Here is a 15644-nt window from a genome sequence, read left to right as displayed (position 1 = left end):
AGAGAGAGCCAGAGACCTAGACAGAGGGAGAAGCAGGCTCCCTGCAGTGAGCCTGATGTGGGACTTGATCCCAGGACCCCGGGACCACGCCCTACGCTGAAGGCAGATGTTCAACCACTGAGCCACCCAAGTGCCCCCCACTTCTTTAATGAATGCTTTATCATCAATTTTCCTAGCTCCAGCGTGACTCATGCAAATACGGATAAGAGAGCTTATTTGCCACCAGGTTCCCGCACAAGTGCACATAGACTTCGTGTGAACTGAGGCATTGTTGCTGCCCGATGGATGCTCTTTCCATCACAGCAAGTGACACAATTTGTCAGCATACGTTATTTTCAATGTGTCTCTGCCAAACCACCTCCCGCCGTGGACACCCCCTCTTGCACACATACCCTAATCCTTCCCAGCATGGTACCTTTGTAAACACTGTTCCCACTGCCCGGAGTGCCTTGTCCTAGTATGTCCCATCCAATCATGTTTGTCCTTTAAAGATCATTTAGCTGAGGTCAGGATCCTGACGAGTCTAGGCTGCATCGTTTCCATATCTTTGACTTCCAAGCACCATCCGCATCTCTCCTTTTAGCCCACCTCACGCACCACCACGTTTTGTTGAACTTGAACATGAATGTACTTCCTGTGTATTTTTACCCAATTAGGTGAAGTTTCCTGGAAGACAGGGTCCTTGTATCTAGTGTTCTCCACCCGAGCGGTATTTAACACATTTTATTTACCAGCTGCTTAAATGTTCTTTTTCTGTACAATGGGGATGGGCCTATAAGAGGTGTGTAATTTCTGTTGAATTAAATAAGCTTTAGATTTGAAAATCATCTTAGAGTAGCTCTTCCAGAGATAACAAAACTCTGTCATGATTTCAAGGTCCTTATTGTCTCATTCTCTTTTCCTCTCGGCTAGATCTCTTTAGACCTTGAATGTGAGTTACTATATCTTGCTGTATTTCCGTTTTTAGATCCTTTTAAGAGTACTTTGATAATGCTACTTCCCACTTACAATACATATTATTAATGTCCTCAAGCAAAAGACTGAATTATCTCACAAAGTATGTGATCAGAGTAACATGGAAAGCAATAAAACTGATATGGGTACAGAAAAACTTTGCTCCAGGTGAAATTGAAAAACTAATTGAAAGCAATGACTCAGTCATCTGCATTTTTCCTGGTATAAAAAGCAGCATGAAATGTTCGGTGGCCATGAATAAACTCTTAATGCCCTTCCAGGTAATGAGTAACCACGTGTGACTAAGACAGAATTAGGAGAAAGTTGCAGACATTGGGGGAAAAAGTTCCCATGATTATCTAGTCCTGGAGACTCCCTGTTCTGGGAAAGATTATCATATCATAGGCTTGCGTGACATCAGCATTTTTATTTGCCAGTAAGAACCTATAAGAAGCAGTTATTGTCTTTAATTAAAAAGCAAGTACAGGGATAAAACTGAGAGATCTAGAATTTCCTTGAGCTCCCCCAGGATCTTTATTTCATATATTTGCCCTTTTGTGAAGTTTTTCCTATTTCCAGAGAGATGGGTTTGTGCAGTCGGAACACACTGGGACACAGTGAATGTTGGCAGAGCAGAATGTTCCTTCCGGGTCTAGATTTTCAGGTCCTTGGAGGATAGACTGGGCTGGCGGTCTTTCTGAGAGGAGGCACTCGAGTTTACCTTTAAGTAAAACAAATTGAATTCCAGCGTGAAGACTGTTATCACAAGTCCCCATGCCCAGCCCAGCTCCTGAACTCTCCCTCCTGCTGCCATGGATATTTTATCGGGCAAACAGAACTAGTGGCTCCTTCAGTGCACTCTACCTGCCTTGGGCTATTTTTAAGTTATTTGACTCTAGCTTGTGGAATTGGTTATGGTTTGCTTTCCAAAAACTGCTTTTTAAAAAAAATCTGGAACCAATGGATTCCTCTAGTAGACTTTCTCCATGTTTCTCCTGTACCTGTACATATGCGGAGGGGGTTGACGAGGAGCAAGAGGAAGGAAGAGAGAGAGAGGGAGATGCTCAGGCCCCTTTCCCCTCTCAAACCTAGAATAAGCGACCCTCCAGATACTCGACCACCACCCTAGTTGAGGCCACCCACATCCCAAGCTGGTGAGGGGTTTGGTCTCCTCCCTTGCCAGTTGAGGAGACCTTCTGGAGTCCCATCTTTTCCTCCCTCTACACAGCCAACTGGCAAGTCCTGTCAGCTTTGCTCCCCCAAATCCTGAATCTGTCCGTGCTCCCGGGGTCTGACACAGTCACCTGGTCCCATCCTCTGCCATCTGTCCTGCCATATCACACTCCTGTCTGATCACCCTGCTACCTCTTGCTCCTCTAAAGTTCCTTCCTCCCACAGCAGCCTAGAGTCTCTTTTTAGAACATACATCGGGTTATGAGGCTCCCCTATTTCAAACTCTAATTGCTTCCCATCTGCTGAGAGCAAAAACCAAATGTCTCTCCTGCCTTGGGGAGCCCTCCCCGACCTAGGTCTCTCTCATGGCGACTGGCTCACCTCTCCTGGCAGCGTCTTCCCCTTTCCTGGACATCCTGTACACTTCCCATCACCAAGGCTCCCAGAGCACGCTCCACCTGCTTGCCCGTACTGCTGCTCTGCCTGGAACCCTCTCTCTGCTGATCTTCACGTGGGTCATGTCTTCTTTGTTCTAATCTCAACTTGCAGTCACCCCATCAGGGAGGCCTTCCTTGGTGTCCCTCTCCAAAGGAGCCATGGTGTCACCCTACCATATCGCCCCAATCAGTTCCCTGCAGAGCACTCATCACGGTCTGATCTTTTCTTACTTATTATTTTTAGTTAATTTATTTAGCATGTATCTTTCTCCGCTATGCTCTCTCTCTCTTACGCACCCTGTGTCTCCAGTGTCTAGGACAGATCCTGCCAAAGAGTTAGGTGCTTCTAAGTATATTTTGAGTGGATGATCAGATAAATAATAAATGTCATGGCCAATAGCCACTCAGTAATGGTATCTATTGAGCATCTACAGTATGCAAGGTCTTAACCTTGTATTACAATGACATGGCCAGTTTCCATCTAAGTATAACTTTCACCACATTATCGAATATGATCCTCGTGGGAAACTCTGAGGAAATTAAGGAAAAGGAATCAAAGGATCTTGCTGCCAAGAAGCTGCAAGTTGCTTTCTGTTTAATGTCGGAAAAAGGAATATGCATGTTGGGCTCAGTGCTTTCCTTGTAGCAGAACCAGCTAAGCCCAAGCAGAGATCAGCCACTCGAGACCAGGACCCACCACCAATAGTTTCCAAACGGTTCTTTGCCTGGTTGATCCTCATCATCTTGTTTTTCAGCTAAAGGTGCAAGGAAGAGTTGAATGAATGGGGATGGATGCTGAGGGCATAATGAGAGGGCGCTGTGCAGGATGACGAAGGGAGGCCTAGCAGGGCATGAGGCCTTAGGGGGCCAGGCAAGAGCCAGAAGCTAGGGCGCTGTTTGCAGGAAAGAATTTTGGATCTTTGAGCGCAAGCAGAGCAGCTCAGTGTATACAAAATGGTCCAGGGTTGGGTGGGGGGAGGTGAGGGTGTTGCCCTTTCTCTGCAAGGAATGCGGTGTGCCCGCAGCATGAGGAGCTCAGGATCTCAGGGCTCTGGGGAGCTCTGCACATGGGGCAAGGGCTGGGGCGCAGCTCTGGGGCACTGGACAGGTCCCGGATGGGAGCCGTGTCATAGGAATATTTTCGTGAGGACCCCGCAGTGCTTCACTCTCGGCAGCGCGCAAGTCCCAGGGCATGATGCATCCCAGGCCACTGGAGAGTTCTGCACGGCCTCAGTACCCAGAGGCTCAGAGGCAGCAGCTCAGCGCCTTGCGCCGGGTGGGGCTGAGTCAGAGCCTGGGGCTCTGTGCAGATGTGCTTGCACCCCAGGCACCAGCAGAGTGGTGGTTTCAAACGATCAACAAACCATTACCCCCAAGAGCTGCGAAATTTTTCTGAGCACACTTGATGCATCCTACGGACTTACCCCAAATAAGTAGAGAGACTTTGAGAAAGGGGAAGCATGAAGAGTGAGCATGGGGAGCAAACCGCTAGCAAAATTTGAGTGAAAATATGATCTAATTGGCCCCCACAGGCTGGGGAGGCCTGGGGACATTTGGTTACAGCCTTGCCAGGCAGGCTCAGTAAACAGGTTCAGACCTACCTACTCAGTCGGGAGGCAATTAAGTACCACTGCCAAGGGGGAGCCAAAGGCAACAATGGGCAGAACAATGGGCCTATTGTGGCACCCAACCCTCTGTGGGCTGCTGGGGTGGTGCTCCAAGCCCACCGGCTCTGCTCCTGTGCTTAAATAGGCATAATTAATTACCAGGAGCTAATTGTAATGGCTCCTGCCTTAAAGGTTGCAGTCTGCCTACGTGTACAAAATATGGCAAGTAGTTTCCTTCCCTGCAATGACACTGTAAATCCAGCAGAAAGGTGCCCCAGATCCATGGCAAAGGGTTCAATGCAGATTGTGTTTATAAAGTTATCTATTGGGCAGCCCCGGTGGCGCAGCGGTTTAGTGCCTCTTGCAGCCTGGGGTGTGATCCTGGGGGGCGCATTCTAAATGACCTGGAGAGAGTTACTTCCTTTGCCATTAACACTCCCAGGAAAACAATAAAATAATTCTGCTTAAAGAGAGCTGAATTCAAGGGAAAACAAGAAGTCAACAAAATATTTCTACCTTTTGCGGTGGTCAAGCCGTACTTGCCACCCTAGAAAAGAGCCACCCGGTTGGTTTCGTTCTGTTCGTTGGAAAGCTGTGGGTGCAGGTGTGGATACGGCCTGTGGGGCGTGTGCAGTGTCAGCGGAGTGAGGGAAATCATCGCAGTGGTGAGCCCTGGGAGTCCACGCGAGGCAACTAGAATGCAGCTCCGCAGTGCACAGGGTGGGGCCTTACCCGCTGACCTAAGAGCAGTGGGGCTTTGTCATCACCGAGCAGCCCGGAGCCTCTGAACGGTCATAAAAGGAAGCCCTAGGTCCGTGTGGGGCTGGGTGGGAGCTGGTCATCGTGCCTGAAGGAGATGGCAATGTTCAGGGGTAGGCCGCAGGGTGAGGAGCTCCCAGCTATGCCTCATTTGCCCCTCCTTGGGGGGCCTCCCTGGGGCTGCAGAGTAGACCAGCTGGTCACCTTGCCCCACGTGAATCCAGGCAGCATCCCCAACAGCTCTGAGAGTCTGCCTCTCTCAGAGCTGACTTCACAAATGAATCTCCCAGGGACTTCCCAGGGAGCTCAGGTCAGGCCTTCGGATTGCAGCATCTTGGCGCGGTTTGCTGCACCGTACTCCTCACTTTGGATCACTACAGCCGTTACCAGCAGGAAAGGAATGTGTCCTTTAGGAAACGTATCCATCCTTAAATGGTAACCCACCCTTCTAGAGAATTCAGGCAGCCCGAAGGCCCCGACTTCAATTTCCCATGACGTAGTACAGCTATCCCTCCAGTTTCCCAAGAATACCCTCCGTCTCAGATATCCCGTTCCCTTGCCCTGTGGGTACCTCCTGGGCAGTCCTCTTCAGGGCTCAGGGCTTGCTTTGGTCTGGGAATATAGAACTGCCCTGGTTAGATACCAACACTGAGGTTCTTTCCATCAACTGTTGCTCCTGAAATGACGGTGACTCATCTGTGCCCATCACCTAGAGGCTGAAGGTGAGTCATCACAGAGGCAAGACGTGGTTATCCAGACCCGGAGGGCCCGGGTTTAGTAATGAAAGGATCAGGTTAGACATGACAGGAACAAGCCAGAAGTTCTTACCCACTCTCCCTGAGCCGAGCCATGCTAAGCTTTAAATAAATTTAATCCAGTTCTTCTCCCACCACTTTTCATTTTTATTTATCGCTACCCGTGGAGCCAGAAGCAGAATGGTCAAAACATTTCCAGTGAAGCTGCATTTTCAGGGTATTTACAGTCAGCCTGGAAGCAGCAGGAAGTGGGATTTATAGATTTGTATTAGCAGGCCGGCAATTTCCCAACCCTCAGCATTGGACTGGTTTTTAATTAAATAAATGTGCAGGCGTATGGGACTGGATCTCTGGATCCCTGGAGGTCTCCCAATAAATTGAGATAAGATCCTTAACCCAGAGGCATTAGCATCCCCTAGGGAGCCCGGACAGGTGGGCGTCCGGGCGAGTGGGAAGGATGACTGCAGAGTGAAGTACCTCCCCGGGAGGTCAGAAGGCTCTGGGCAGGCGAGGGGAGGACCGAGGAGGGGACCGAGGCACCCGCGGCCAGGCGGGAAGGCCAAGCTTCTCACCCAGGCTGCGCTCCTCGGCAGCGGAGAGGCAGGAGCAGCGATAAAAAGCTCGACTCGGGGGATCCCTGGGTGGCGCAGCGGTTTAGCGCCTGCCCTTGGCCCAGGGCGCGATCCTGGGGACCTGGGATCGAGTCCCGCGTCGGGCTCCCGGTGCATGGAGCCTGCTTCTCCCTCCTCCCGTGTCTCTGCCTCCCTCTCTCTCTCTCTCCTCTCTCTGTGTCTGTCATAAGTAAATAAATAAATTAAAAAAAAAAAAAAGCTCAGCCCGTCTTGCTGGGCCTTACATTTCAGCTCCTGTTCTCACCGGCTGGCCAAGAGGTGACTCGGCTTCTCTAGGGGAAGCTTCCCTGCTTTTAGGGCCGGAATCATGGTAGCCCCTCGTCCAGAGGTGCTACGTGCAAACCTCAGATGGCTGCTGACCTTTTTTTTTTTTTTTTTTAAGATTTTATTTATCTATTCTTGCGAGACACAGAGAGAGAGGCAGAGATGTGGGCGGAGGGAGAGGCAGGCTCCTGCAGGGGCCCGACGTGGGGCTCATCCCGGGGCTCCAGGGTCACGCCCTGGGCCGAAGGCAGGTGCTCAGCCGCTGAGCCCCCCGCGAGCCCCGGCTGCTGACTGCAAGAGCCTTGTCTGCACACCTCAAGCAACCTAATGCTTCTGCTCAGGACCCTCTAAAGGCTCCCATGTCACTGCCCGGAGAGCCCAAGGGCCCCGAGGCCTCCAGGGCTCTGTGCTGGCGCCCCGGGTCCCGGGCCGCCGGGGGCTCCTGGTCCCTGGCGCACCGAGCAGCCTCACAAAACCTTTGCCCTGGGTCCCCTCCTGGGAGTCCCCTGGACCCCGCGCCAGGAGGGGCGGCGTCACCCCGTCAGGGACCACGCGGGGCGGAGCAGCCCACCAGTTTCTTCAGCCCCGTGGGGACGCGGTGGGTGACAGCAGCATCCCCGGCCCCAGCCCGCCCCCCCACCCCGGCCCCCCCGGGCTCGCGGTCCGAGCGCCCCCGAGGCTCCTGCCCAGGCTGCAGCCGCGGCCCCGGGAGCGCGAGGACTCCGGGCGCCGGGCACAGCCAGGGCCTCGTCCCGGCCCCTTGACCCTGGGCCCCGACGTCCCCCGGCCCCGCCTGCCCCCGAAATTTCTGGAGCAGCTTCACCTGCGCTGGCCTTGTGCCGGGTGCCAGGGTTCGGAGGCCTCGGGCCTGGGCGCGGAGCCGAGGACCCGGGGCCGCCACCCTCCTGGCCTTGTTCAGCCCCCGGCACTTCCCTCCGCAGAAGGAGAGAGAAGGCGCTGGTGCGTGTGTTTCCAGCACAGCGTAGACCCCAGACGTGCAGACGGACATCGCAGCGGCGGCCCGTGCAGGAGGCCGGGGCGTCCAGGGACCAAGGGAGCCGTGTGGAGGCCGCCCTCCTGACACACCCGCCACCTCCCAGAACACTGCCGCCGCGAGCAGGCCAACCCACAGCGTCAGTGATGTGGGTCGTGCCCACCCGGTTAACACCGTCCTGCCGCGGCCGGCACATCGCGGGGGTCGCTAAACCTCGGCTGGTTGGACTCACGAGGCTCCTCACCCTCAGGAGCGCACGAGCGGTCCGGCCCTCCCACGGTCCCGGGTGCCTGCAGACCATCCCCCCGCCTCTCTCTCTTAAGCCACAAGATCCGAGCAAGGAGGCCACCGTGAGTGGCAGGAGGGTCCCGCCTGGCTCCCAGACCCCCCCCCCCCCCGCCCCCCGGGTCAGCCTGGTCATCTGGCCCAAAGCCAGGCGGCATGGAAGGAAGGCCCGTGGGGCAGAGGGGCAGGCCGGGTAGGCCCCGGCGTTTCCTTCTGTTCCAGTCCTTGCCGAAGGGCCAGCTGGAGTGTTTAGGTCACGCTTCCTGGAAGTGGGCAGGCAGCAGCGGGCCTGAGCTCCCCCTCCTCCCATTCCTCCACCGCACAGAGCACCACTTCTCCCTGAGGAGGCTTCGGGGCTGGAAGGCGGTGGTCAAGAGGCCAGACTGTTTGCATGGTTCTGTCTACTTTGCTTGAAGAAGAGCATTCCAGCTACGGCACTAAACAAAACCACACTATTCATGGATGACCAGGACTTGAAGTCTACTTCCTTCCCAAGTAAACAGACCAAACACCGGGAGTTCCCAGCAGATCCACTGCCTGCTGGCTCCCACCAGGCTTCCTCCTTCTCCAGGCCACCGGGCTACCCACCCCCTGGTGCGCCAGTCTCCCTGCCTGACGCTGCCAGGAGAAACTGAGTAGAGAAAGCCATCAGCTAAGGCTTGCAAAGTGGTTCTCAGGCTGCCAAGCCCTGAGCTCATGATGACAGATACAGGCTCCAGCAGTCGGTTGGGCCATCTCTGGCCCGAGGCCAGGCTGCATCACCTACTCCCTGGGCCTTCCACTCCGTGCCCAGGGGAGGGGGTGGGGTGGGAAGTGCAGTCTGCCAAGTGAGGACCTACCCTGAGACGTGAAGGGGAGAAGGCCATGGAAGGGAGCAAGGTAAGGAGACCCAAACCAAAGCAGACGTGAGAGCTGCCAGGACCAGGGAGTCAGAAAGGGCTCCGGCTCTGAGAGTGACTCCAATCACTGTCAGCTCCACTTTGGGCAAGTTACCTAATCCCTCTTAACACTTACGTTATTCACAAAAGGGAAGGGACAGTGTTTGCTTCTCTGTACCAGTCAGGGCCCCAGCAGGGGACAGAAATGACACCAGTTATCTCAACAGAAGGAACGAAAGCAAGAATTATCGACTGGGTACAGGCTGTCAACTAGGCAACAGAAAGGGTGGAAAGATACATCGAAGGTATCCCTGAGGTAGAAAATGTGGGAAGTAGCTACCACCCTTCGACTGGGAGAAAAAAAAAAGGAAGAACGGGAATTATTAAAACTCAGACAAGGAAGGCTCCCACAGGGCTGAGACTCAGCCGCCTGAGCAGGGGCCCTGCTGGGCTGGCACTGGGGGTCTGTGGGCGGGCGTGATGAGGCTGGTTCTGCACACTGCAGAAAGAGCAAACTGGATTCGACTATGCTACTGGAATGAGCGCCACTGCCAGGGTGTGGAGGAAGCAGACAAGAAGCAGCAGGTCCTCATCCCGCCCCCAACCTCACGGCTTCCCACTATTGGCCTGCTGGCAGAGCCTGACGTCAAGTAGCTGCCAAAGCCGAGATGGGGTTTGTGGACTCCCAGCTTCAGCACCACAGAGCTGGGTAGAGATGGCTGGGTCTGGAGCTCTGAGAAATTAAATTAACAAATGGCTCATTCATAGTTAGGATTAAATGAAAAAAAATCATATAAAATGCTTAGCACAGTGCCAGGCACACACATGTGCTAAATAACATTACCATCATCATCATCATCATCGTCATTAAGATCGATAAATGGGTTTGGCATTTAGATGGAAGACAAGGCAGGGTCTATCTGTGGTGGGCTGATTGTGAGACCAGAGATTAATTTCTGGATTCCTTTTTGGAAGATCGCTGATTACAGATCACAAGTGTGATCTCAAATCGTAGGAAGTCTATAAATTAGTCATGTGAATTTGACTCTAAAATGTCCGTCCCTTTTCATCCCTATGACCCTGCACTACATCAGATCCTCTTCACCTCTAGCCCAGGTTCACCAGTCCTTTTCTCCCACCTCCAGAGCACCTAAATCACTACTCTAAGCCCATTGGTCATTTCTACTAACTGCCTTCAACTCAATAGGATCCCATTGCCTGTGGAGTAAAAACTAAGTTCCTATGACTAACATTAGCACACTCAATGATCTGGTTTGGGAGCCCCAGAAATGCAACCTTCTATTGGATCTAGCACCACCCTCCCCATACTAGGGTCAAGTTAGAAAAATGAGGAGTGAGAAGAAAGTCTGGCCAGGCCTGATACTTAAGGAGTCTCCCTTTGGATGTCCTAATGTCAGCTCTAATTCAGAATGTCAAGAACAGGATTAATATCCCTGTGCTTCTCACCTACCTTTAAACGTTTAATAAGTTCCTCATCACGGCTGAGGTAACGTCCTAATGCCCTGAGCTCATGAAGTACTGCTCTCCTCTTCTTCATTAAGTTAGCGACTCCCTTTTCCCTCTTTGTTCTCTACAATAGAATCTTCTCTCACAGTTATCAGCTGTATCAGTCAGCTAAGGCTAAAATAAGCTGCAGTAACAAATAACTCCAAAATCTCCGTGGGTTCCATTGACAGCGTTTATTTCTTACATATGTTAAATGTTGGCTCTGGGTGAATAGCGGCTCCACTCTACTCCCTTTTCACTCCAGGCTCTAGGCTTATGAAGCAGCTCCTTTGAGGAATACTACTAGTTTTTAGTTTCACGGCAGAGGGAAAAGAAAACATAGTGACCTCACAGTAACTCTTAAAGCTTCTGCTTGGAAGTACCATGTATCACTTCCACTCATATTTCATTGGCCAAAGGCCACAGGCTTCCTCACAGTTCAGTAGGAAGAGATTTGATATTCATTAAATTGGGGCCACTGCAAGTCATGGGGCCAAGCTTCACATCAGCGGTCATGAATGTACAAAATGAATATTTTGATCAACAAAATAATCTATTATCCCCTCTTAGCCAAGGATCCTATCACCTCACACCTAGATTGCTAAATCTCAGGGGATGATGAGTCTCAATATAAATCTGGCCCCAATAGAAGTGGTCCCTTTTGCATCTCCCTGCTTCCAGTGTCTCAATATTATATCTGGTAATATTATGCTGCCATTATGTTATTTCCTAAATGCTATTATCCTCTTGTTGTTCCCTGCTCAGAACTTGCAGCAGATTCCTATTGCCAAGGAATTCAAAGCTGAATTCTGCAGTCTAGTGTTCAAGGCATGCAGCAAAGGGTCTTCCCTTTAATGTCCAACTGTATCCAAGTCCAGGAACAGATCCAGCCAGGAGTCTGATGCTTTTCTACACAACTACTCCAAAATTTTGCTTGTGGTATTAATCTGGCTCATGCTTCTTGTCCGTGCGCCACTCTCTTTTCCAATAAGTTTACGTCCTCCAATTTCCTTAAGAGTTGTCTCAAATTTCATCTTCGAAAACAATGTCCTTGAATAAATCCTCTCCACTCCTTATACTGTTCAAAATTCAGAATTACAGCTCTATGCTCTGTTTTTATTTTCTGTGTCTGGAATCACTGTAAATTGCTGTGGGAAAAGATATTGGGGATTTTCTACTCCACGCACACCACCTCCCCTGAATTTAGGCACGAGGAATTGAGACTCAGGAAAAGAATGAAAGGAAAAGTCACTAATTTGATGAGAGGGTGAATGGGGACGGGGACTAAGTCTCCCAACCAACCCCTTGTTACTATTCTTTGCCTACATCGATTTGTCTCTTTTAATTTATATCTATTTCTCCAATTAGATGATAATCTATTTTAGGGTGGGGATGCCTCATTATATTATCCATTTTGCAAGACCCTTGATATATATTAACAACAACCTTGCATAGTAGCAATTATTCTTATTTTACAAATGAGAAGACTAAGAGGTAGGTAAGTCAAGTTGTGGGCCCAAAAAACCAGTAAATGACAAAACCAGGGTTTATTGAATGCCTACTGTATGTTTGAAATTGTGCTAGTTCTCATTTAAAGGAGATTAAAATACAATTAACTTAAAAGATAAATGTCTCCACTTCAACATAGTTCCTAATACATCCTAAATGAGTAATATATTCAGGACTATAAAATTTGTGGAGGACAGACATGGTGGCCAAGGTATCAGGAAAGAGATTGGACTGGAGTTTGGCAATTAAGGATGCACAGAATATGCATAATCAAAGCAGACACGGTGGGTGGGTGTGGGTATTTCCAACAAGGATAAGGATGTCAGCAGAAACTGGTAAAAATGGATTTTTGAGAAATTGGGGAAAACTTGTTTTTCAGAAACAGTAGTTTTCATAGGAAAGTCACGTAGTATAAATTATAACAATAGATTGGGGCAAAGTTATGGAAGGCTTTGAACACTGGGTCAAGGTTTGGGGCTTTTATCCTATAGTTATGGGGTATCACCAAAGATGGTTGACTTCTAAAAGTAGTGTTTTAGCCAGTGTGCAATATGTGAGTGATGGAAAAAGGGCTGGGAGAGGAAAGAGCAGTTAAAGACCACTTAGAGTAGATGAAAGAGCTCTTTAATCATCTACTTTTCAACTGAGAAGCCTGGCATGGGGGTGGGCAGGTTTTAGGGGGTGGTTGAAATCATATCATTGACATGAAATTATTGCTGTTGTTTGTCAGGGGAGTGTGGGAGGGAACTGGATAAGTAAAGTATAGATTTTTTAAGTTGCTTGTCCAAAAGCAGATAGTCTTGTTTCCATGAAAACGTGCATGGATTGAGCTCCCTGCTCAGTGAGGAGCCTGCTTCTCCCTCTGTCTCTCTGCCCCCAACTTGTGCTTGCACTCTCTCTCTAGTGCTATCTCTCTCAAATAAACAAGTAAAATCTTGAAAGAAAGTAGAAAGAAAAAGAAAGAAAGAAAGAAAGAAAGAAAGAAAGAAAGAAAGAAAGAAAGAAAGAAAGAAAGAAAGAAAGAAAGAAAGGAAGTTGAGGGCACAAAAGCTAATCCAATACTTTCTTGAGATGGGGGGGGAGGGAGAGCCTGTTCCCAGAGAGTTAGGAAGCTTTATACCCCCAATTCCATCTTCACTTTACATGGTCTTCAGTGCTATGCTTCTAGTGTGTTGTTGTTGTTTTCATTTTGCTCTTTTCTTTCATAAGTAAATTCAGAGTTCAGTGAGCGCCCAGGTGAGGCTAAATGTGTGCTGTTTCCAACCTAATGGCTTCCAAGCTTATATTTCTTCTTTACATAATCACCAACAGTTTTTCTTCCTATACAATTATTTGAAAAAAGCAAAATGAACCAAATTTATTTAATAAAATACTCAATTTGCCTGAACTTCAATAAACGAAGATGGCTCTACTCCCCAAATGGAAATATGGGCCACATGGAAGGAGCAATGTACAACAGCTTTAATTTAAAATGTTAATTCATCATGGCATGCCAGAGTGGCTTTCTCCATTAAGTGACCAACTCTGGTTTTGGCTTAGGTCACAATCTCAGGGTCATTAGATCAAGCCCTATGCCGGGCTCTGAACTCAGTAGAGAATTTGTTTGAGATTCTCTCTCTCTTCCTTTGCCCCTCCCCATACTTGTGTGTGTGTGCTCTCTCTCTCTCTCTCAAATAAATAAAATAAAATAAAATAAAATAAAATAAAATAAAATAAAATAAAATGTTAATTCATCAACTGGTATATGGAAATTCAACTGTGAATCACTACAGGTAGTTTACTGATATCAAGCCTACAATGAGTATGTAAAAAAAACTATGGATTGAATAAAAGTTGGATTTATGACCTATGCATAACTCAGTACTTTAATCATTTACATAAAACTTTCTTTAAGAACTTTTTATTTTTAACTCTAGAATCATTGATGGGACTCCTTTCTGACCTTCCTCCAAAATCAGAGTCTTTCTTAACTTTGGGATTCAGAGAGCTCTGGAAGTACTGGCCTAAAGAACATCAATGGTAGTCAAAACATAACTCCCAAACACTAGACCTTAGTTTGGAAACCCCAAATCATGCTCATTTCACCTTCCACAGGGCCAACTTGCACTTTTAGTTGGATGACCCAGGAACAATTATGTGGTCTACATCTATATATCTGATGTTTCAATCTCATTTCAGGGATAAGAGGTTGAAGAAAATTTCAGTGGATTTTGGAAGGCCTAGAAAAACAGTCTTCAACCTGCACAGCTAGTGCCTTTCGTCACTTAGGGGTTCTGAACTTTTTCTGTATGGCAGGGACCCCTTTGGCAGTTTAATGAAGCCCAAGGATCCCTTTGCAGAAAAAATATTTTTAAATTCCTAAGCTAAAATATATATAATTAGAAAGAAAGCCAATTATATTGAAACATGGTTATTAAAATACCAAAAAACAAATTTATGGTATAGTAACACATGCACCTCTTTTTTAAAACCTTACATGCCAAGGCCCAGAAGCAGGTCTAAGGGCTACTATGATTTTGACACAATAATCATTTTGACATCATTTTGCATATCTGCTACCACTATAAAGTGATATGAAAAATATGTGTGATTTCTCTTGCTGAGAGTTAACGGGTACTGCTAATATGACAGTGGTTTGCTGTCTACATTTATAATGGAAGGAAATGTTTAATTTTAATCTGGGAATAGTGCAAATTTTTTTTTCCATTTTAAGGTCGCAGATCCTCCCCCCTTAACTTCTGTTAGCAGGGAGACCTCAGTTAAGAACACGTATATTGAAGGATTATTTCTAAGTAAAACATAAACTATCAGAGATTATACGGATCCGTATTCATGCAGTATGAAGGTGACCCCACTGTCATGCTGGGAAGGTGTCCACGGAGCTTGCCCACCACTGTAACTAGCACCTAGCATCATGTCACCCAGAGCAGATGTTTGGTGCGTATTGGTCGATTGTATGAAGACAGGGTTGGAGAGACGATAGAGGGAGATTGGACTTGACTCACTAAAGGTCCTTTCTGTCCTAATGTTCTGAGACTCTACGGCTTTCTGACAAATGCAGAAGGAATTTTCCTGAAGCCAGCTCAGAGGGTTGTGGCCGCCAGGAAGTGACCGCAGGAGACAGTGTGGGGAGTGGGTGGAACAGAAATGCAGAGCAGAGGGGGTGAAGTGGGATGGGTGTTGAAAACTCGGCAGTGAGCCTTAACTCCATCCCTGAGATAAAGATCCAGATCAGAATGGGGCGGCCACATCCAGTGACCACAGAGGGTAACCAAAGGGCAGAGAAACAGCTGAGGCTGCCCAGCTGTTTTTTTTCTGCTGTATGTCTATCAGCACGGGCAATGGACAGGAAATTTATTCATCAAGATTCTGGCTCATAATTCTCTTGATGAGGAAATTATTTGTAAGCCTAAAGTCTTTTTGTGTTTCTGACAAGAGTCATTAGCTAAAAGTGTTGATTGAGGCTGCCCCCTCCGCCCTCCCCCCTTGAAAGAAAGAAAGCTGAACTCACACAGTCTTTTGAAGTTCCTGGCAGGACCAAGTGTTAGAAACTAAGACAACCATGATGTCAAGCAATTGTTAGGGTCAGTAATGGTTGTAAACCAGACACAGATGAATGCATTTATTTCAATTGAGACTTTTACCCAATTTAACACTTGCATGTCGGGGCCTCATGTTATACAAAAGAATAATAAAAATGGCTATTACTTTTAAAGTATGCCTACCATGTGTCAGGTATCAGATGTAATTTTGTAATGCTCACAACCCTGCGTGCCTTCCCAGCCCCTGTAGTGCATTAAATGGTGGCTGCACCAGAAGATGGGTCTACTTAGAGTCTGTGAATGTGATCTTATTTGGAAAAGAGCTTTTGCAGAGAAGTTAAGGATCTTG

The 15644-nt window shown here is 48.4% G+C and overlaps 1 protein-coding gene and 1 long non-coding RNA gene across 8 annotated transcripts in view; one reads left to right on the top strand and one right to left on the bottom strand.

The window, feature by feature from the left end:
- The window catches only part of ITGB6 (integrin subunit beta 6), a 128898-nt gene that overhangs the window by 23068 nt on the left and 90186 nt on the right, over positions 1 to 15644 (top strand). The window lies entirely within an intron of this gene.
- On the bottom strand, positions 1367 to 5689 carry LOC118350197 (uncharacterized). Of its 2 annotated transcripts, XR_007408706.1 has the most exons (3): positions 5502 to 5689; positions 4688 to 5018; positions 1367 to 1675 (listed from the first exon to the last, which is right to left on the bottom strand). It is a non-coding gene; the product is annotated as an uncharacterized LOC118350197 (long non-coding RNA). The 2 variants fall into 2 exon arrangements; XR_007408705.1 differs by lacking the exon at positions 5502 to 5689 and having other exon boundaries at positions 4688 to 5317.

The sequence above is a fragment of the Canis lupus genome, chromosome 36 (assembly GCF_003254725.2).
Source record: "Canis lupus dingo isolate Sandy chromosome 36, ASM325472v2, whole genome shotgun sequence".
Taxonomy (NCBI): domain Eukaryota; kingdom Metazoa; phylum Chordata; class Mammalia; order Carnivora; family Canidae; genus Canis; species Canis lupus.
This window is presented reverse-complemented; position numbering and strand designations above follow the sequence as displayed.